Below are 23,738 nucleotides of genomic sequence, written 5' to 3' on the forward strand. Positions count from 1 at the left end.
ATTTTTTTAGATGTATTGTTGGATTTGGTTTGCTACTAGTTCATTGAGGGTTTTCAGATCTATGTTCAGCAGAGATATTAGGCTGTAGTTCTTTTTTTAGTGATATATTTATCTGGAATTCGATTTTGTATCATGCCACCTTACTGAATTCATTTATCATATGAATTTGGAAGTTTTCCTTCCTTTTCTCTTGTTTGGAATACTTTGAGAAGAATGGTTATTAACTCTAATTTGAATGTTTGGTAGAATTTGCCTGTTGAAGACATGTGGTCCTGGACTTTTGTTCGTTGGGAGATTTTTGATTACTGATTCTTTGCTAGTAATTGCTTTGTTCAAGTTTGCTATTTCTTCCTGTTTGTTTTGTAGGTTATATGTTTCTAGGAATTTATCCTTTTCTTCCAGGTTGTCCAATTTGTTGTCATATAGTTTTAATAATATTCTGTTATTTGTATTTCTGTGGCATTGGTTGTTATTTCTCCTTTCTTATTTTAATTTTGAGTCCTTTCTCTTTTTTTCTTGATAAATCTGTCTAGAGGTTAATCAATTTTATTAATTTTTTCAGCTCCTCCTGGCTTCACTGATCTCTTTTAATTAATTAATTATTTAGTTAGTTAGTTAGTTGTTTTAGTTTCTATGTCATTTATTTCTGCTCTAAACTTTATTATTTCTTTCCATCTGCTGGGTTTTGTTCTTGTTTGTTGTTCTTTTTCTAGCTCCTTTAGATATAAGGTTATGTTATTTATTTGAGATTTTTTCTTCTTGAGGTAGGCCTGTATTGCTCCAGACTTCCAAGTTAGAACCACTTTTGCTGTATGCCAAAGATTTTGAACTGTTGTATTTTCATTTTCATTTGTTTGCATGTAATTTTTGATTTCCTCTTTGTTTCCTTGGTTGACCCATTCATTGTTTAGTTATTTAACCTCCATGTTATTTAACCTCCATGTATTTGTGGTCTTTCCAGATTTTTTCTTGTGGATGATATCTATTTTCATGATGTGGTCCTCAAAAAATATGGATGATATGACTTTGATCTTTTTAAATTTGTTGAGACTTGTTTTATAGTCTAATATATGATCTGTTCTAGAGAGTGTTACATGTGCACTTGAAAAGAATGTGCATTTTGCTGTTTTAGGATGGAATGTTCTGAATATATGTTTTAGTCCATCTGGTCCATCGTGTCATCACAGTCTCTATTTCCCTTTTGACTTTCTGTTTAGATGATCTGTCCATTGATGTAAATGTGGTGTTAAAGTCCCCTACTATTATTGTATTATTATTGATTAGTTCCTTTATGTTTGTGATTAACTGTTTTATGTATTCAGGTGCTCTCATGTTGGGTGCATAAATACTTATTATTGTTATATCATTTTGTTGGAATGCCCCTTTTATTATTGTATAGTGTCCTTCTTTGTCTCTTGTTATAGAGTTTGTTTTAAAGTCTATTTTTTCCAATATAAGTATTGCCACCCCATTCTTTCAACATCCATTTGCACGATAAATGTTTCTCCATCCCCTCACTTTAAATCTGTAGGTGTCTTTAGGTCTGAAATGCATCACTTGTGGACAGCATATAGTTGGATTAATCTACTCTGTCACTCTAGGTCCTTTGATTGGAGTGTTTAGTCTGTTTATATTCAAAGTAATTGATAGATATGTATTTATTGCCATTTTGTAACTTGTTTTGTGGTGGTTTCTATAATTTTTCTTTGATGCTTTCTTCCCTTGATCTCTTTCATGGATTGCTGGTTTTCTTTAGTGATGAATTTAGATTCCTTTCTCTTTATTCTTTGCATATCTATTACTTGTTTTTGATTTATGGTTATCATGAGGTTTGCATATAACCTCTCCTGTACACAGCAGTCTATATTAAGTTGGTGGTCACTTAGGTTTTAACCCATTCTTTACTCCTTTCCTCATGTTTTATATATATGGTATCCTATTTTACATTCCTTTATTTCAAAAATCTCTTGACTGATTTTTACAAATATACTTATTTTTCATACTCTCATTGTGATCTTTACTTTTCATCCAAATGGTCCCCTTTAATATTTTTTTGTAGGGCTAGTTTAGTGGTCATGAAGTCCTTTAGTTTTTGTTTGTCTAGGAAGCTCTTTATCTCTCATTCTATTCTGAATGATAGCCTTGCTGGATAGAGTATTCTTGGCTGCAGATTGCACTTCTATAAGCTAACAGTGAACAATCTGAAAAGAAAATTAAAAAATGATTCTACTTAAAATAGCATAAAATATAATAAAGGAGGCAAAAGACTTATACAGTGAAAAGTATAACACATTTCTGAAAGAAATTAAAAGCATAAGTAAATGAAGACATCATATATTCATGGATTGGAAGACTTAATCTTATTAAGATGTCAGAGATCTACAAAGTTCATAAATTGCTACCAAAATCTCAACAATGTTTTTGCAGAAATAGAAGAAAAAGTCTCAGGAGACCCTAGATAGCAGAAATAATCCTGAAAAAGAAAAAGTTAAAGGGCTTATATTTCCTGATTTCAAAACTTTGACTACAAAGTTATAATAATCAAAAAAAGGGAGGCACTGGCATAAAGAGAGTTACGTAGAACAATGGAATGGAATGGAGAGCAAAAATAAATTCTTGCATAAATGGTCAAGTTATTTTTGACAAGGGTTCCAAGATGATTCAGTGGGGGAGAAGGCAGCCTTTTCAACAAATGGTTTTAAGAAAACTGGATATCCACATGCAAAAGACCGTGGACCCTTACCCAATACCATGTACAAAAATTAACTCAAAATGAATGAAAGACCTAAACATAAGAGTTAAAACTATAGGGGTGCCTGGGTGGCTCAGTTGTAAGCCTCTGCCTTCGGCTCAGGTCATGATCCCAGGGTTCTGGGATCAAGTCCCACATCAGGCTTCCTGCTCAGTGGGGAGCTTGCTTCTCCCTCTCCCTCTGCCTGCTGTTCCCCCAGCTTGTGCTTTCTCTCTCTCAAGTAAATAATTAAATAAACTCTTTTTTTTTAAAAAAGAGTTAAAACTATAAAATGCTTAGAAGAAAACATAGGACAAAAGCTTTACAACATTAGATTTGGCAGTGTTTTCTTGGACATGACACCAAAGGCACAAACAATAAAAGAAAAATAGACACATTGGATTTCATCGAAAATTAAAAACTTTTGTGCATCAAAAATAATGTTAACAGAATAAAAAGTAATCCACAAAACAGGAGAAAATATTTGCAAACCATGTGTCTGATAAGGGGTTAACATCTGGAATATATAGAAAATTCCTAAGACGCAACAACAAGAAAGAAACAGCCTCTGGGAAGTATTTATGTCAGCTTGTAAAGGTATATTAGTGAAGCTGGACCCTCAGGCAGCAGCTTCTAGAGTATGCAGTCAAACCCCTCCGAGGGAAAGACTGGTAGACAGACATTTTTACTTGGTCCCTCTGCTCTGAGCCCTGGGGAATAGCTGTGCTAGTGTTCATGCACCTGTTAACAACTGGTTCTTGTTTGCTGTAGTCATTTGTGACTCTTGAATGTAAGCCCCGTTGGCTTTCAGACCTAGGTCTCTTGGGTGGCAGTTTTAAAAGTTGAGTTGCTATATAAGTGGTCCAAACCCTTCACTCCTTAGGGAGAAGCTGGGAGTTGGGAGTTCTCTCATTATCGTATGGCACTGTGCTCATACTCGGCACACTCTACCAGTTTTGATATGGGTATTTTCTCAGTTGTCCAATGTGTAGGAGTTTCTGGATCTCACAACTAGTTTCTGGATTTCTGCCAGAGGGAATTGCTTCATGTGTAGCTGTATATTTGGTGCATCCTTAGGAGGAGGGAAATTCAACATCCTCCAGTATCTGCATTTTTGTCCCTGCTAGACTCTATTTGAAGCACTTTAGAGTAATTAACTGCTTTACATTTCAAAGAAGCCATCAGATAAGAAGGGCATGGTAGACGGGCATATACAAAAATGACCTTCATAGAGGAAGGAGATTATGGAGATTAAGAAGTCCCATGATCTGCCACCTACAATCTGGAGACCCCAGAAAGCCAGTGGTTATAATTTAGTCCAAGTATGAAAGGCTGAGAATCAGAGGAGCCAGTTGTTTAAATCCTATTCTGAGGTCCAGAGAAGATGAGATATCCCAACTCAAGTAGGGAGCCAGGAAGCAAAGAGGACATCATTTTATATTTATTGTTTATCCCTCTTTGTAAATTTTACTGGGATATATAATTATTTTTTAAAACCATTTTTCATAATAGTTTCTATACAGTTGGCCAAACAAGAGCAACCTTTCTCCATGGACCAAAACATTTTCTCTGCAGTCCTAAAACTAGCACCATCAAATAATCACACCAAGGGCTAGATAATGATATGGCAAAAGTATCTGTAAGAGGAGGGAGTAACTAATAGAGAAGTTTTCCTATATTCCCAGGATGGCGTAAATGTGGCAAGGTTTTAGAGCTACATAAATTAAGATGCATATACTGATCAAAACCATTTCTATCCATGAACTGTGAGAATCCCACATATACCATCAGTCCAGAGATTGGGGGTCTATGGGCCTGAGGAAACAGCAAGCTGAATCCCAGCTTCACAGTGAAATCTTTAAAGTCAGGGGTAACATCTGAGCTGTCAATCCAAGAAGTTCCTATAATACATTCCTACAGTGCTTAAAACATTATTGATACTAACTAAATTAACTTAAATTTCATAATTTGCACACCAAGAAGGGAGGCAATAACATGCTTCACATGTGCCTGGGTAAGGGGTGCCCATTCACATAGGAATATGTGTTATTTAATATCATCAGGTAGGAGATGTTATTAACCTTTTCTAATCTCCTTGTACAAAAAGATATTAGCTAGTTCAGGAATTCAGATGCATTTCCTTAATATTATCCCCCCTCCCAATTTTTTCTTTGCTCAAGATTTTGTAAAGTTAGCAAAAAAACGTGGAAGGAATAGAACCCACAGAATGAACTAAAGAGTGCATGTTAAGCAGTTAATAAATACTTTATAGTGTGCAATTGCATTATCCACTCTTCATTTCCAATTCCTTCTTACCAGATTCAAGTGATCTTCCATTTTTATGCAAACTATGGTAGAGTCACTATTTCAGTCCTGGTTTTCATTGCTTTTATTCCATTGCAAACTGATTTGTGGTAGTCATCAATATTTGTCACTGAATATATCCAGGTTTCTACCTTACAGACGCATGATAGAATTCTACTGTTTGGCTTCTTTGTGGCTGATAGAGATGTTAAACTCTGATAGGGATGATACTGCCAATTCTTTTGAAGGAGTTTTAAGTAGAAGTGACCTGTGCCACTTCCAGGAGGAGTTTCTAATTACCTGTGGGCAGTTCCAAGAAGTGACTTTTTCTTTTTGAGGTGGCTGTTGAATTGGCAACACTCAGTATGGTGATTTCTTCATCGGACTGCTTCCCTTGGTGTTGAATCTTCTTGCAGATCCATGATGAGTGTGTAGTGTGAATAGTAACTTTTTTTTTTTTTTTAAGATTTTATTTATTTGACAGAGAGAGAAACAGCCAGCGAGAGAGGGAACACAAGCAGGGGGAGCGGGAGAGGAAGAAGCAGGCTCACAGCGGAGGAGCCTGATGCAGGGCTCAATCCCAGAACGCTGGGATCACGCCCTGAGCCGAAGGCAGAGGCTTAAGGACTGAGACTAACTCTTTTCTCTTTAAGCCATTAAGAGTTGGGAGATTGTTACTGAAACACAATCTAGTTTTTCTTGACTAATATTTATGGAGGTTTACCTTTTATACTCCTGGACACTGTTTCTTTTCAGATAGGTAAACATGTATATACTAATTATGAGGTTCTTAATCTTGGCTGAAGTTCAGCCAAACAATCTTGTTTGAATTTCAGCCTTTACAGTATAGAAACTTTCTGCTCAGACTAAATAGCAACCTATTAAATGAATTTTATTGCTCAATGCTTTTAGTTACTATGTACCTTTGTACAAATGTATACAGATTCACAAATTGCTAGCCGTATGAGTGAGACCACATATTGCCCTTTAAAATAATGCCTTTTCAAAATTCCATAGCTTTAATGGTATGTTTTATAGGCCTTGATGATCTGTAAGTGGTAAAGGAAAAATGTATGGACTGAGTGTTTTCTAGAAGACTCTCCCATTCCTTGGAAAACCTTCCATGTACTGCTATTCTCTGTCTCACATAAATAAATGAACCTCTGCTATAGCCACTGGTCATGGCTATCTTGTAACAACAAAAAAGTGGATTAAATACATATGTAACACATTATGAACAACATTGAAAGGAATTTCAAAGACCCTCCAATCTTCTTGGCCTCTGTAAAATATTGCAGTTGTTTCTCACTAACTGTCCTTGCTATTTCTTTAGACATCTCCAAAGCACTGAAAATTATCCTTTGCATCAGTGGCCTATGTGATGGTGACATCATTGAGGTACTACGGTGATTGCCTCTTTTGGGAGCAAGAAGTCTTGCACTCTACAGAGCTGATGCTTCCAACAAATATGACCTTGATTGAGAATTCCAAGGATGTAGTGAATACTTCAAAAGGTTAGCAATTATCAAAGCAAATGGAAGAAAAGGGACCAGGACTAATAGTAAAGGGAAAAAAAGGCTAATGCTGACTATATATAATTCATGGAATGGTTTTTAATTTAAAAGTAGCAACAAAAAAGCCTGTGGAACCTTCGTTTATGTAACCACCAACTGCAGGTCAAACATGAACGCTGTTTTAGGGCTCTCCAGAGAATCTCCAACAAGGCAGATTTTAGATACACATGTAGAAGAGATTTGCTATGGGAATTGGCTCATGTGATCATGGAGGCTGGGATAAGCCATGATGCAATCTGCTGTGTGCCATCTGGAGAGACAGGAAAGCTCATGATATAATTTAATCCAAGTTCAAAGCCCTGAAGACCAGGGGAGCTGATGTTGTAACTCCCGTGGGTAAGCTGAAGGCCTGAGAAGGTGTGGGGCGGGCCCCTGATGTAAGTCCCAGAGTCTAAAGGCCTAAAAGCCAGATCAGATGTCAGAGGGCAGGAGAAGATGGGCGTTCTAGCTCATGTAGAGTAAGAATTTGCCTTTCCTCTGCTCTTCTATTTGGGTCCTCAACATTGGGTGATGCCCATATCTTCTTTACTCAGTCTGTAGATTCAGGTGCCAATCTCTTTTAGAAACCCCCTCACAGACTTCCAGAAATCATGTCTTACCAGCTGTGTGGGTATCCCTTAGATAGGTCAAGACAACACATATAATTAACCACTCTAAACACCATTCCTTAAAATCCTGATCATCAGATCCATTCCTATGAGGCTGCCATTTTGAATTTGTATCAACATTAGTGTCTCCTCTGTCATCTCCTACAACCTAGAGATTATATTGTCAACTACTTGCACTCTCTATTAACTACTCTCATCATTCTTTCTGTACCTGAATTTTGTTCACATGCTCCAACCATAATCCAATGGATTTTTCCACAATTATTAAGAATACGCCTATAATTGTTAGAGTTTTCTTAATCCATTTGAGAATAAATGATGGTCATATACTAGTATCTTTAATTTTATCTCTAATTGTTTAACATTATGAATCAAATGAGCTACTCTTTAGGTACACAACTGATCTTCCATGGTGACCACATGTTTCTCTAGGGGAAGATTTATGGAAACAAATCTGACAAATTCCACCAAATCCTACCTTTTTCAAAAAAAAGTCATATAACTTATAGCCACTCCATTTAGGGGACTATATTTTAATTATTTTGCTTAGAATAATTTATGTAATTTATATCAAGAGATTAAAACTGATTTGGGCAAGTAATAAAATTAAGGTTTTCATCTCTGCATTATTTTTGAGTATTTCAAAAGTAGGAGGATTCTACAATGATCTTGAAATTCCTTTTCAATTTTGTTCACAATGTTTTACATATGTAACTCCACTTTTTTGTTGTTACAAGCTAGCCACAAGTCTTAGATTAATGTGAGGGGAGCTTTGATATCTTTTAATTCACTTTCTTTATGTAATTGATAACTCTTGTTTTCTTCCTACCAATGTCTGTTGGATAATAGCACCAGGGACTTCCTTTGGTGAGCATGTGACTCAGTCTCAAGACAAAGTGAATGTGTATTATCTTGGTCACATTTATGGGTTCAGGAGTGGATGTGAGTTCATCAGGTCAATTAAAGCTTATGAATACTAGTTCTAGGAGTTTTGCTGAAACTGTTGGGATATCTGGTCTCTTCTGCTATTGTTACCCAGCAGGTAGAATATAAGCCTGGAGTTTCCAAGGGCCTCCTTTCTCTCTCCTTGAGAAGGGCCTTTCTGAGAATGAAGCCAATAGAAAGGAACACTGAGCAAAGGAGTGAAGAGAGACAGTTCACTGTTAGACCCCTTAAGTACCTAGATCCAGCCTTTCCTGAGGTCAGCTACCTAGATATTTTGATTATATGAGATAATTCATTTTTTCCCTTCATTTAGAGTATTTTGAGGTTTCTATCACCTGCAGGCAAAATAGATCTGGTTTATATATTCTGTTATTTATACAAAGAAGCTAAGACCCAGAAAAATAATGCGATTTACTTCAGGTTTACAATCCTGGGTCAGAATCTAAAACTGAATCCTTCCAATCCAGAGCTCCTTCCAGTTCACACTCTTCCTCTTTAGAAGGGAACTGTTACATTCCCCATTTGGGGAGCTGACAATTTTCCATCTTGCTGTATGTTCATTTTGCATTCACTAAAGTGTATCAACTTTCTTGTGTCACACACAAAGTTCCCAATTGTTCATGCTCTTGACACAGAAGGTAATAGATTGACAGATTCAGAAGGAATTAAAAAATGTTTTTTATTTCTGGATGTTTGTCTTGTCAGAAATAAGGTTGAGCTTTGATAGGATGCCTTGTAAATAATTCTTAGGTGGAATATACAGAACACTCGCTTTGCCAAGTCTATGGCAGCTATTATAAATTGAGAGGATGTTCTTTCTTCTACTTAAATGAATTTTTAAAAATCAAATGTTTAATCTTTCTTCTAATATGAAGACTTTGAAAGTTCTCCCTTAGAAATTCCAAAGCAAAGGAATTTTGTATGACTTACTTTGATGAGAGTATGACCACTATGTTTAATGGTCTAATTCTAAGTTTAGGAAAACACAAGATACTATCCTCTAGGTAAAAGGCATCTGAGGCATAATTAAAATGAGTTTTTGTTTTTTCTGCATGGTCTTATTCTTATATGAATGTTGATTTAGTCATTTCAGGCTACCAGCAGGCCAACTCAAGAAGAAAAATATTCAGTTTGTGGTATTTGAAAAAGTTGGCCTTGACTTGGAGAGAAGTATTGCTGAGGATTCTTGCTGCTGGATTTGTGATCTATGAATAGTTGGGAGGCATTCAGAATATTAAAGTGAATTTGTCTTTGATAGTGCTTGAGTTTGTGAAGCCAACAGCTAAGGTTGCAGTTAGAGCATTTCCTGCTGCCGTTCTGACCTTATAATATCATAATCTTCAAGGTGGTTTCAAGATGGTACTAGGGTTGAAATGAGTTGCCTCTGAATTCACTAGGAGTGCCCATGCAAAAAAGAATCACAAGAAAATGAACATACAAAACAAAAACTCTGATTTGAATTAAGAGCTTCTGTTTCCCATCCCATGTATGGTTGATGGAAGGCAAGAAATAGTTTTCATTATAAGAATTTTCCCTGTACATTTGTGAATAAAGCTTCTGCTATTTATTGCAAATGCCATTTGAATTCTTGAAGATGGGTAATTGGTTTTCTAGTCACTGTTTTTAAAACGTAGCTGAGGCCATTCTACTTGGAATAGATTTGGTTTAGATAGGAGTGGTTTTATTCTTTCTGAACTAATATGAAAATTCTACCTTCTGAGTTGGATGTGACACTTGAGAGCTGGCAGTTGGCTGATAACAGTTACCTGGGGATTCATTCAGATTAGCCAGGCTTGCAGCCATTGGCTGGGCAGACCCAGACCTAGCCACATTGCTGATGTGTTATGTTGTCGAACTGAGAGCTGCACTTTAGATCAAGGTGTACTTTCACTTCACAGATAACTCAGTCCCACATGCAGTTTTTTGACACTTCCGTTTCTGTATTCCACCATCTTCAGAGTTACCATTTGGAATAAAAGTACATTAGCTTTAGGATTGACCTACATCCCTTTTGAACTATTCAGAATGAGGAAGAAAAGGATGATTTCATCAATTTTAGAGTCTGAGGAGTCATGGAAACAAATGCCCTCAGGTCTGACTAACTGCTTTCTTTGAGCTTACTCAGTAGGAGGGGTGGAATTAGGAGGAATATTTCATGTCATTGAACCCTGTTACTTAGGGATTAGGAATTGTTGAAGTGTGTGTGTGTGTGTGTGTGTGTGTGTGTGTGTGTGTGTGTGTTTTATGATATGCAGTGAAGGAATTTGGGACATGGATACCACCAAGCCTCTTAAAATATAGCTTCATAGTTAGCATTTACTGAATGGTACTTAGCCAACCCAAACACTTTTGAACAATTGCTCCTTTTCTCTGTCCCCCCCCCATTCATGTTCCCTAAAACCTTAAAACACTCTGAAAATCTATTGATTTCATAATAACAGAGGTGGGACAGTGATGTCCACAAAGGATGGGAACCTTCTTTGTCACTGATTGCCTTGATGGATAAGCCATCTCAGAAGCTGCACTCATTTCTGAGAAGACAAGAAGCAAATGATGTCCAAAGAATTGTCTTTTATAGTTTGGCCATCTTGGGAAGGGCAGACCCTACAATGCACAGCACCAAACCTCAAACAGGACAAACAAAAGGAAATGTTTCTTAAGTCCCTGAGAGAGGACTAGTACAGATCAATTTTGCAAGATCTGACAAGGAGGCTTGCTCACTGTGACACATCATTTTCCCAGAAAAATGTTGATTTGAGAGATACTTTGGAGAGTGCAGGAGGCAGAGTCTGTGGCTTACAATGAAATCAGTTGATCATTCAGGCTCTAAAGGTTTAATGAGATCTTTAGAATGCCTTTCTTTGCTTTGGGCACAGTGTTGCTGAAAATTATCTTCAGCTGTTTGCTGTTATATGCAGGTCTTTGTTAATTCTGGGTAGCTGGCATCATGGCAAATTGGGAAACCGAATTGCTCTAGTAATTTAACATTTTGGCCAACTGTTAGACACCTGCTTTCTCCCAACATTAGGATCACCTGTGTGTGTGTGTGTGTTTATGCATATGTATGTCTTCTTTTCTTCTCTGTCTTCACTTTTTCTTGAAAGTTTTCTCCTTGGATGTCCAGGGAGAACAAGGTCTTTGAAAGGACAAATTTGCTTGGTTTTTGACAAGGACACCTGGCAAAAATGTGAGCTGTATATTTGGTAGATGTTTTAGAGTCCAATTGTAGACGAGGGAAAAGAAATATATCAGGCAGAGCTGCTCAGCGGTGGAACAGAGTATTGTAGAGGATTGTGAGTTCTCCCATTCCTTGGATGTTCAAACAGAATAAGTGAAGCATAGCTGTTGACAACATAGATTTTGGAGACAGACTGCCCTGATTGAAAACTTGGGCTTCACCCCATGACAGCTGTGTGACTTGGGCAAATTGTTCTCTTCAGGGAACTCAACCTTCTCACTGGTAAAACAGGGACAGGAATACCTTACCTTACAAGGTAATCATGAATATTAAATAAAACAAAGTAAATAAGGCTCCTTCTAAAGAGACACGTAGTAGGAGCCTGAACTGTAATTGTTAGGGCCACCTATTACAGATACTGTAGAAAGAGTCTGGTTTAAGCATCTTAAAGTCTTTCATCCTACTGTAATGTATCTTTCTGATTTTGACTTTCATTATCCTATTTCAGGAGTTTCTTCTAAGAACCCATGGTAATACCGTGTTACTGCTTGGCTAATAAAGTTTTTTTGGGAAGAGTTAGCCACCTAAACTTTCAGAGTTAGAAAGTGTTAAGAATTAATGAGATAGTTAGAATGTGTTTTATTGTCTAGCACTTTGGAATTGATAGAAGGCTTTTATGTGCAATGTGTTTTCTAACATTTCAAACATGGACAATTTGAAAGAATTGTATAGTGAGCACCCATATTCTGCCATCAATGTTTTACTATACTTACCCTCACATATCCAACTATTCATACATCTATCAATTTTTGATGCATTTTAAACTAAGAGATATTAGTACATATATGCCTAAATATGTCAGTATCTATGTCATTAATTATAGTTCAATATTTGTTTACAGTACTTTTATTTAGATGAAATTTATACACAATGAAATATATACATCTTAAGTGCAATATTCTACGACCTCTGACAAATGCATACACTTGTGTAGCCTCCAGCAGTCAAGATATGGAACATTTCCTTTACCCCAGAAAGTTCCCTCCTCCCTCTTCCTAGTCATGGAATTTCCCCCCTTGGGCAATCTTTGTCCTGATATTTTGTTCATCATATTTTAGTTTGGCCTGTTTTGGAACCTCATATCAATGGAAGCCTAAAGTGTGTACTCTTTGTGAAAGGATTCTGTCATTCAGCATACTATTTCTGAGATTTATTCTTTATTACTCAGTAGTATTTCATTGTATATGAATATATCCCTATTTAAAAATATTTGCTGTCGATAAACATCTGGGCTGTTTCTACTTTCTGGCTAGGATGAATAAATCCATGAAAATTCTTCTACAAGACTTTTTGTGAACATAGCTTTCCTGTCTCTTGATTAATACCTATAATTTATAAGACTCACAGTTGCTGCACTTCCTCTTCAATGATTGGAGTTATTTGTCTTTTTATTTTTAGCCATTCCGGTAGATGTGTAGTAGTATCTCATTATGGTGTAATATGAATTTCTATTGAATATTAAATACTTTTTAATGTGCATATTGGCCATGTTACATCTTTTTTTCCCCCCCAAAGTGTCTGTTAAAGACTTTTGTCCAGTTTTTGAGTTGGGTTGTCTTTTATTACTGAGTTAGGGAATTTTCTCATGTATCTTCAATCCCAATTCTCTGTCAGGTGTTTTGTGAGTATTTCCCATTCTGTAACTTGTCTATTTGCTTGAGGGTGTCTTTTGATAAGCACAAATGTATAATTTTGATGAAGTCTAATATATCACTTTTTCTTTTATGGTAATTTCTGTGTACTGTTGAAGAAACATTTCCTACCTCCAAGTGGTAGTTCTATTTCCTTTTAGAAGCTTTCTAATTTTAGCATTCACATTTAGGTCTGTAATCCAGCTCAACTAAATTTTTGTGTATGGTGTGAGGTAGAACTCAACATTTATTTATTCCATATGAATATCTAGTTCTTCTAACATCATATGTTGTAAAGATTTTGATTTCCTCATGGATTTCTTTAGTGCCTTTGAAAAGAATCAGATGATCCTATAAATGCAAGTTATGTTGTTCTGACCATTTTGTCAACTGTTAGATCAATACCATACTGTCCTGTACCTCTATAGAAAGTGTGCATCAAGCAGCACTTGTATTGCAACTTTATTCTTCTTTTCAAGGTTGCTTTTGCTATCCTAGCTCATTGACATTTCTATGTCAATTTTAAAATTGGCTTGCCAATATCTGTAAAAAAAATAATAAAATAAAAGCCTCGTGGAATTACGATTATGATTGCATTGGTTTTGTAGATCATTTTGTGGAGAATTGACATCTAAGCAATTTTGAATATCCTAACCCAGGAGTATGATATATCTCTCCATTTATTAAGGTTTTTTTTTTTTAATCTACTCTCAGCAAAGTTTTGTAGTCTTCCTTGCAGTTAAGTCTTAAAGGTCTGTTAAATTTATTCCTTAGTATGTATGTTGTATTTTTTGATGCCTCTATAAATGAAATTGTTTTTTTAATTTTCCATTTGATGCCACTAGTATATAAAAATATAATTGACTTTAAATATTGACCTTATATTCTGCAACCTTGCTAAATTTACTTATTATTTATAGTAGTTGGAAATTCCTTAGAATTTTCATGACAGCAATCATGTGTAATCTGTGAATAAAGAGAGCTGACCTCTTCTTTCATGGTCTTTTTCTTGCCTTATTGCACCAATAGGACATCCAGTAAAATGTTGAATGTGTCAAGAATAGATATCCTTGCTTCATTCTAAGATTCAAGAAGAAAACCTTAAATATTTCATCCTTAGCTCTAGGTTTTTCACAGTTGGTTTTTATGCGATTTAGGAAGTTCTTTTATATTTCTAATATTCCTAAGTGTTGAGATGCTGTGTTATGAATGGACCTTAAATTTTGTCAAATGTTATCCCTTACCTTTTGAGATGATTATTTGGATTCTCACCCTTTTTTCTATTTATATGTGAATTACATGATTGGGTTTTGAATGTTAAACCTACCAGGTGTTTCTGGGGCAAATCCTCCTGGGTAATGATCCAGTTCTGTTTGCATATATTTCCAGAGTTGATTTGAAAATAAATTATTGAAGATTTTTGTTTTCATAGATATGAAATAATTTTTCTCATTCTAAAAACTCCTTTAAAATAATTGAATGGTTAAAAATAATAATGTAGAATTAAAATAGATCACAATGGTTCAAAGGATAGAGTGTATTTTTTATAGTTTTATAGCGGTCATACATTTTACCTGACATAATTTGAAGTAAAATGAAGATATATTAAAGATGCATATTATGAAGCATAGCATAACTATTGAAACATAAAACAGAGGTAAAGCCAGTTAACGAATGGAGAAAGACAGAACTGTACGAAATACTCAGTTAACCCAAAAGAAGGCAGTAAGATAGGAAAAAAGGAACCAAAAACCAGAAGGGTAAAATAAAACACAAATAACAAGATAATGGATTTAAGCCCAATAATATAATTATATTAAATGTACATAGTTGGAATATTCCAGTTTAAAGACAGAGATACTCAGACTTGATAGAAAAGACCCAACTGTATTCCACAGGAAACCCACTTGACTCCCATGATACTCNGGAATATTCCAGTTTAAAGACAGAGATACTCAGACTTGATAGAAAAGACCCAACTGTATTCCACAGGAAACCCACTTGACTCCCATGATACTCTCTTACAGTCTTTACTTTAAACAGTAATAAGTATTTAAAGAAAGGAAGAGAACAGTTAATTTCTTTTGATTAAGTTTCTTTGATTAAGTTAAGGAAGTTTCCAAATTGAATGAAACATATAATTTTTTTCCTTTTATGCTTATTGTTCCCTGTGTCTTGTTACACATATGCCTATCTCCAAGTGGAACCCAGATATTAGAACAGAAGCCACGTTTTCTGATGATAAGTCCAGTGATACTGTCACTATGCCATGGGGGAAATTGTGCTTATCGGAGTGCTCCGTTCACTATCAAGAACCACACAAATGAACATAAAATGTAGTTCTTTTTAGGAATCCCCGGAATGTAGCCATTTCAGGGGGTACCTTCCAGTCAGTGGCCACCAGGAGGTTAGGAGTGGTGCCCTCAGCACCTGGACATTCCTGCTCTGGGAGATTTCTAATCCAGGTGTCTGGCTTCTGTGAGTGCCTGCAGCCTTTTTTTGCCTGCCAGGGCAGGGTCTGCAATGGCAGGTGCTGAAAGATGACCATTTCATTGTCTCTCCATCCTAGTCCTGTTCCCCAAAGTCTCTACCATTTCGTCAAACACATGGTAAAATGTGTGTGCATAAATGTGTAAAGCACAAGTTTGGGTTAGTGTGCCCTCCTGTATCAGAGGAGTGAACGTTAGCTAGACCTGCAAGCGGGAGATTGGGAGAAGGTAAATGGTCACTTTGAAATCCATAGATTTTTGTTTTTGTTTTTGTTTTGTTTTGGAATCCACAGGTTTTAAGACTTTTTTCACATGGCGTTTTGACTTTAGCAGGATGAACCAGCTTGTGGCATCTTTGTCCAATAGCTAGTGGTTATTTTTATGGGGGCTACGCCAGCCTTCCAGAAGCGCTCCTGGGTGTAGGGAAGACAGGGGCCTCAGCAGATGTGCCAGCCGCAACAAGCACACACGCCCCTACACCACAGTCCCCCAGCGAGCTAGTTTTGCATGAGAGGGATCATTTTTGCAATAAATCTTGACTCTCCTACAGCCAATATCAATTGAGCACCTGTGTGGATACTGGGGATCCTGAAGGAACTGTAGGGTACGGATACTTTGGTCTTGGTTGCTCTGCAGATAATCAATGAACATGCACCCGCCAGAAACCCTGGTTCATTCAGTTATTTACGCGTCTGAGGTGGAAGCAGAAATAAGGTCCAATCTCTATCAGAGGATCTGTTCTCTGATCAGGGTCCTCTTTCTTCTCCCATTATCTATGCCTGTGCCTCGTCAGAGCACATCAAGATAAGACAAGGCTACCATCATTCTTGTGTCCGTGCTGTTGCTCTGTGTGCGTAACCATCCTGCCAGAGTGGCCTTCCCCACCTCACCCTGTCCAGACTTCTCATCGTCTTCCAGGCCCAGTTTATGTCCTCTCTCTTCCTTGAAGCCATTCTTTTTTTTTTTTTTTTTTAACATTTGATTTATTCATTTGATGGAGAGAGAGAGAGAGTGAGCACAAGCAGTGGGAGCAGCAGGCAGGGGGAGAGGGAGAAGCAAACTCCCCGCTGAGCAGAGAGCCTGACTCAGGGCTTGATCCTAAGACCCTGGGATCATGACCTGAGCCGAAGGCAGACGCTTAACTGACTGAGCCACCCAGGCGCCCCTCCTTGAAGCCATTCTTGATTGCCAACACTCGTCATCTTGCCTCTATGAGTGTAGAACTTTATAACAATGAGTCTTGTGTTCACTAATATGTCTCATGTGTTTGCTTTAATTTATTACAGACCAAAAACACTGTTGGGACAGGATTTTACTTGTACTTCTTACCCTCCTCTCCTGCTAACAAATCAGTGTTCTATTGCTCAGAAGTGCTCTAGGATTACTGGGTGGTGTATAATTTTATAATTACCAGGTTATGAATCAGTGATATTAATTAATATTTGAAAAGTAAAATTTTAATTTCACTAACCCTTACCAAGAACTATTTTTTATTTTCCTTAACAGTATTACCTTTCTTTGGTTGCCATCTCATTGCAGAGTTTCATTGCGTGGAACATTCTGAATTCTACTTTTCCTACACTCCCATATCATCATGAATAGCTCCATATATCTGTATAATCTTCAAAATTATTATTTTTGTTGGTTGCCTAATTTCCTGGTTTGTTAATAGGCCATTATTACAGTGCCATTTTCTTACTGTCAGGCATAAAGTTTATTTTCGGCTTCTTGCCACAATGTACAATTAACATTTTCAAATGTGTAGCTCTTTGGTTTTGTTATATTTTGGAGATAAATTCCCAGGTTGTTGTCCAGTTGATAATAGGTGCTCAATAAATGCATGCCATTGATTTTGTCCCCAGACATTTTTATATAACTTTATGGCCTGAGTCAATATTAAAGTTCCTTGTTTTTCTTTGGTTAACAAGGTCTACTGAAAAAAAAAAAGTGCTTACAAAGACATTTTTTTTTCTAAGCTCCAATGTCTAGCTTCTTTGGGAAATGTGGAGGCACTGGGATCTGTCTGCCAGGATGTATGTTTTTCCCTTTGGAACCTCAGACCATCAGATGTAACAGCAATAAAACCACCCACGTTTGGATTGCAAGGATGAAACCTTCATGCAGAAAGTCTTGTAACCCAAAATGGCATTGTCCCTGCACCCATGGCGAGCATAGCACCATGTCCAGGGAAACATGTATTGGTCCCTCATGTGCCTTCATCTGCTGTTCAGATTCTGCTGTCTGTTAAAAAATGCAGAAAATTATGTTGGAATTTATCATGGCTTACTAGCCTACCCTCCTTTACAAAAATAATCACAAACTATAAAACACGCAAGGACTGAAACGGCATGTATGACACTCATATAAAGATGGTTGTGATTTAAGAGACAGGGAGTGTAATTATGTGCTGCTGAAGTTCTTGTCCTTGCTTATGCAAGGGCACAGTCAACATAAAGTTGCCATACTCTAAGGAGTACAGAGTGTTGCTGTAACTTGTTGAAGAGCTCTCAAGCATCAAACTTGAAAACCCCCTTTCCTGACATGGCGCTTTGTGAACTGCCACAGATGGATTTGTGTTTATTTCAGGTGTATGTTGCTGACTCAATGAGTAAATGAGTACAAGCCAGAGGTGTCCATCTCCAAAACTCATGCAGAGTAAGAGGGTATCTGTGTCCTTTACATCCAGGAATTCGAGGTAATGTCTCCTTCCTATTTTGTTCTGTTATGAATCCACCTCCATATTCAGCGACTTCTGAACTAAATGGGAAAGATAACCACCGCCCACGTTTGTGATGTAAGTAGTGAGGGAAAGGATGAGGGCAGAGACATACCAAGCACACATAAGTGGATGCACCACCTAGTCCAGAGTGAGCATGATGCCACAACTGCTGTTGGCTATTTTTATTTTGCTTTATTAACCCTTCTGCATTCTCCTCTTCTCTCTCTAGTCTTTCAGATAGTCAAGGTTCCTTGCCTACTATGGTAATCTAAATATTATTTCTGAAGGACAAAGCCTGTGGGGGTCCTACTTAGGTGTAGTTTGAGTGAGTCCGCCCTTAACATTAGCAGAGTGAATTACGAGGTGATTTAGGGTATCCTCTGGGCTCAAAATCCTTGTGGCCCTTACTGTGTAGCAACAATATTTGCTATAATTGTTAGGGTTAGTCACCCCAGCCAACCTCATGACCTCCTTTTTTGCGTAAGATATGTAGTTTCCAAATGTCCATACTGAGACTCAGCTTTCATTTAGTGGCAGTATTTTCTGTGCCCCAGTAGAAATGTCCCTCCCATGGTGTTAAAGCTGTGGCCCAGTGGAGTGCTGAGCGTGGGATCAAGCTGCAGACATTTTGAATGTGGACCATTAAATGTGTCATCAAGAGGTACCATCTACACTTTCACTGCTTGGTTCTCAGAGGTGTTATTTTGCTTGTGGGTAAAAGACACAATCGCTTGGCCACGAGTTCAGATATATACATATGTTACAAGACATCACTCTAACTTTAGAAGATATTTCTCCCAGCTAGGACTCGATCCACATTCAGTGACTATTTTCATATCCTTCAGTATCAGCTACTTTTAGATAATGTGGTACATGATAAGATCTCTGGCTTTGCACAGGGTTTAGGATGGAGAGCCTGGTTGTCATAAAAGATTCCTTTAAAGAGTTTACAGCTGAATTGAGAGTTAAGTCATGGGAAGACATTTGCCAGATGAAGGGAGGAAGGGTCAAGAGTGTTTAAGGCAGAGGGAATAGAATAGGCAAAAAACTTGTAGTGAGAGAAAGGGTAGTGTATCTGAGAAGTCTCTAAGTGGATAATAGTAGAGTGAAGCACAGAGACTGAACGAAAGAGAAGTAAGAAATGAGAGTGGAGATAGAGGCAGAGGCCAAAGCATTCAGAGCCTTAAGAATTATGTTACGTATTTTTGCCATTTATCCCGAGAATGATAGGGAGCTATTAAAAAATGTTGTCTGTGTGCATGTGCACACAGAAGGGGAAATGGTTTGACATCAACAAATTTGCTCTGGAGAATGTTCATTGTTCCTATGGCAAGGAGAGCACATTGTAAGGGCACCAACAAGGATATAGGGAGACTAGTTGGGGGGCCCAATGATTGTATGAGAAAAACCAGTGTGAGATGGGTGGCAACAAAGACTGGGATGAGTGTTCTCTGGAATATTCTGAGATTCAGGAATTCTCTGGAATTCATGGGATTTTCAGAATATAATTGATAACATGGAAATAGATGCAGTTACCCAAGGACCGAGAATAGAGTGAGGACCAAAGGGCTAAGTTTGGGACCTGTGAGGCTTGAAGACTTGATAGTGAAATGAAGGAGGATAAACCTGGAACAGACGCTGATAAAGAGATCATAAACAGGTTGGAGAGACTTCTATTGTGGAAGCCAAGGGACAGAAGTGTTTTAAGTGCTGGGTGTGGTCAACAGTGTGAAATGCCAGTGAGAGAAGGAAGATGCCCGCTGAAGAATGCCCCTTGGATTTAGTGTCAGAGGGGCACTGGTGGTCCTCAGCAAGAGCTGTTTTGGGGCATGGATGCAAGTGGAAGAAAGAGTGGGACATGAGGAAGTAGAAACAAAGGGACAAATTATTTGAGGAAGTCTGTGAGGAGGAAGAGGAAGAAGGAGATTAGTTGCTGGTGGGGGGTGGTGTGGGTTAGTGGATAGAGGTGTCGTTTTAATGGGGACTTCTGTGAGAATGTGTACATTGACTGAAATAATGGAAGGATAGGATTTAAATAAGGAGGGGCTGAACAGCTCCTATTGTGGCGGGTGCCTTAGGTGTGGGAGTACTGGAGTTTGGTAGCGGAAAACTAAGGCATTTCCATTTGCTGGCTTCTAATTTCTTAAAAGTGGAGATTATCTGCTGAGAGTGAAGACAAATGGGGAGAAGATGGGAGATTTGAGAGGAGTTTGAAATTGCTGTTAGGGAGGGTGGAAGAGTGAGATGATCCTAAAAGGAAAGAAGGAAACAGCAGGAGCGTTGGGCATCTGAACAGGTAAGGTGAGGGGCAGATTATGGGGGATCCAGAGCTAAGTTCAAATGTATGTATGTAGGTTTGTGATTCTCACAATGTGTCTAGCAGGTCTTATGTTAAATACCGAAGATGTGAATACATATTTTGCTAAAAAAAAAAAACCAAAAACATGGGGAGAAAAAACCTTAAGGAATTCTGCCTGTTGTCTCTCTCCTGGGGAAATTCAGTGTACTTGATTGTGCTGTGTGGTCTCTGAAAGTCTATGGTTTCTCTCATCTATGGAATATAAGAACTAGGAAGATCGGTAGGGGAAGAGAGGGATAAAGAAAGGNGGGTTAATCAGAGAGGGAATGAAGCATGAGAGACTATGGACTCTGAGAAACAAACTGAAGGCTTCAGAGGGGAGGGGGGTGGGGGAATGGGATAGACAGGTGATGGGTAGTAAGGAGGGCACGTGTTGCATGGTACACTGGGTGTTATACGCAACTAATGAGTCATCGAACTTTACATCGGAAACCGGGTATGTAATGTATGGTGACTAACATAATATAATAAAAAAAAAAAAATAAAAGAAAAGAAATCTCTTAGGCGAGGGCGCCTGGGTGGCTCAGAGGATTAAGCATCTGCCTTTGGCTCAGGTCATGATCCTGGGGTCCTGGGGTTGTGTCCCGTGGGCTCCCTGCTCCGCAGGAATCTGCTTCTCCCTCTGCCCCTCCCCCCACTCATTCTTGCAATCTCACCCTCCCCCCTCAATCTTGCTCTTGCTTTTTCTCTTGTTCTTGCTCTCTCAAATAAATAAAATCTTTTAAAAAAAAAAAATCTTAGGCCGGAAATCCTTCCTTGAGTTGCCCAAGCCTTGTGTCCCCTGTGTGTATTTAATCTGTGCTCCTGCTGGCAGTTCCTAGCATCCTCACTCTCTGTGTGCTTGTAGTCTCCCCCACGGGACTGTTAGCAACTCGAGGCAAGGAGATTTGCTTTCTTGAGCATGTCTCCCCAGCACTGAGCACAGGATTCATACATTGTACACGCTCTGCGAGTGGCTGGGGGGCCAGGGGTCCTTCCGCTCACGTCAGGCTGGGGAGGGGAAGACCGTGATTGCTGGTGGTGCTCATCAGGGCGGTCGGGCCCAGCGTGAGGTCGCCCAATCAGCAGGCTGCGTGCTGGTGCTGGAGCCTTGCCTTTCTACAGTTGGGTTTCTGCCGTTGTTATCCTACATACAGTTACATACGTGCCTGTCCCCGCACGTGCGTCCCAGAATGTATGCAGATGTCTGCACACACAGATGTGCCCACAATTTGTATTCTCTCCTTCCTCTGCTTTGACTTCTATCTCCTCCGTCTGCCCCAGATTCCTTATGGAGTTATGGCTGTTTTCAGACTCTTCATATTCGTCTTGATCTCTTTCCCTCCCCCTCTAACATTTCCCAGATTCATTCCTCTGGGTCTTTCGCCCTTTCATTTTGTCTTTTATTTTTGCTGCTTCTTGCCAGGCTGCTTAAAGCGCCTCCCACCAGACTTTGAATAGGAGTTTGGAGGATCGCTTTGGCAGTGCAGATGTTCTGCAATGGCAGTGCTCGGTGCCTTTTTTTTTTTTTTTTTTTTTNTTTTTTTTTTTCCTACAGGGACTAGATGCATACAGTGTTTCACTGCTCATTCTTTGTAATAGTACTGCACAGGCAAAATGTTAATCAATTATAGCAGCAGAACTAATTAAAAGGCATGCATTATACATCTTGCGGACACATTCTTCATTAGCATAGATTCTCAGCATTACACATTCATGTCAGAGGGAATTAAAAGGAGAAACTTGAAAATAAAAAGATGTACATACAGAGAACAAGACACCGTGGTTTTCCCAAGACTTGTGCTCAGTGTATGTCCTTGTGGATTCAGAAGTCCCTTTAATTTTGTGTGTGATTTTAAAAGAAAAGTACTGAGTCCTCTTTTGACGTACTTCAAAAATCCAGTGATCCTTAAGATAATCAAGTTAATCCCACTTTTACCACCTCAAAAGCTTAAATAATATTCAGTGAAAAGGATTCTAGAAATGGAAACAAGCTTTTTTTTTTTTAAGATTTATTTTATTTATTTGACAGAGAGAGAGACAGTCAGCGAGAGAGGGAACACAAGCAGGGGTAGCGGGAGAGGAAGAAGCAGGCTCCCAGCAGAAGAGCCCTACGTGGGGCTCGATCCCAGAACTCCGGGATCACGCCCTGAGCTGAAGGCAGACGCTTAATGACTGAGCCACCCAGGCGCCCCTGGAAACAANGAAGGCAGACGCTTAATGGCTGAGCCACCCAGGCGCCCCTGGAAACAAGCTTTTAATTTAGCTCTTTGTTAATATTTCCTAGCAGATGTTCGATTATAAATAGCTCAAGAACTAGACTCATATTTGCAATGCTGTTGCTTTCAGTTCCAGTCTGACTCCAGAGACCAGCTTGGTCCGTAGCGGGACAGGCCGAGGGTCACCAGGCAGCTTAGAATTTCCCTGTAGTCCCACCTGGTTATTTGACATCTTCTTTAGGAGGCTACATTGATGTAGGCTTTTTGTGACAGTTGGGGCGTCACACTGCTGGGATGTGTAATCGTCTGTGCTGGCAGTGTTCTTGCACATCAGTGATGCTCAGAAGTTGCTCTGTGCACTTCTTCATGTGGAACCCAATCCGAGAGGAGTGAAAGTGGTAATGCAAAGATGACCAGGCATCCCAAGGCTTTTCATTTGAGTTGCTGTGCCAGGTAATATAATGATTGGATTCTGCTTTTAACTGCAAATATTCATATCACTTCTTAGTTTCTTGCTTCCTTCCAAAACAGGATTCAGGAGCTTGAAATACCCGGTTGCCTACACTGTCACAAGAGCTGTTCAGCTGTCTGCCTGCTCGTACTGTTGGCCTGTAACTTATTCTCCACTCAGTGGTCCAAATGCGATTTGGGAAATGTGAGTTGGATCCTGTTGCACTCCTTTGTAAAACCTTCAAATGCCTCCCTCCCGTGATTTAGAACAAAAGTTGAAGTCCTCTAAATGGTCTAGCAGGCCCTACTGGATTGGGCCCCTTCTGCAATCTCAATTTGTTACTCTGTCTTTTTTACTTTTCTCTAATCATACTGGCATTTCTTTGTTCCCAGAGCATGTCCAACTCACTTCCTGCTCAGGACCTTTGCACATGCTTTTCCTTTTCTCTGATAGTCACTTACCTCAGATGTAAGCATGGTTTGATCAGTCAG

At 38.6% G+C, this 23,738-nt stretch overlaps 1 long non-coding RNA gene across 1 annotated transcript in view; it reads left to right on the forward strand.

Moving 5' to 3' along the window:
- Positions 1 to 23,738, forward strand: part of LOC105240566 — a 335,101-nt gene that overhangs the window by 267,996 nt on the left and 43,367 nt on the right. The window contains exons 4-5 of the long non-coding RNA XR_004626486.1: positions 18,107 to 18,215; positions 23,328 to 23,451. This is a non-coding gene — a long non-coding RNA (uncharacterized LOC105240566). The remainder of the gene's footprint in view (positions 1 to 18,106; positions 18,216 to 23,327; positions 23,452 to 23,738) is intronic.

Source organism: Ailuropoda melanoleuca, chromosome 7 (genome assembly GCF_002007445.2).
Source record: "Ailuropoda melanoleuca isolate Jingjing chromosome 7, ASM200744v2, whole genome shotgun sequence".
NCBI lineage: Eukaryota > Metazoa > Chordata > Mammalia > Carnivora > Ursidae > Ailuropoda > Ailuropoda melanoleuca.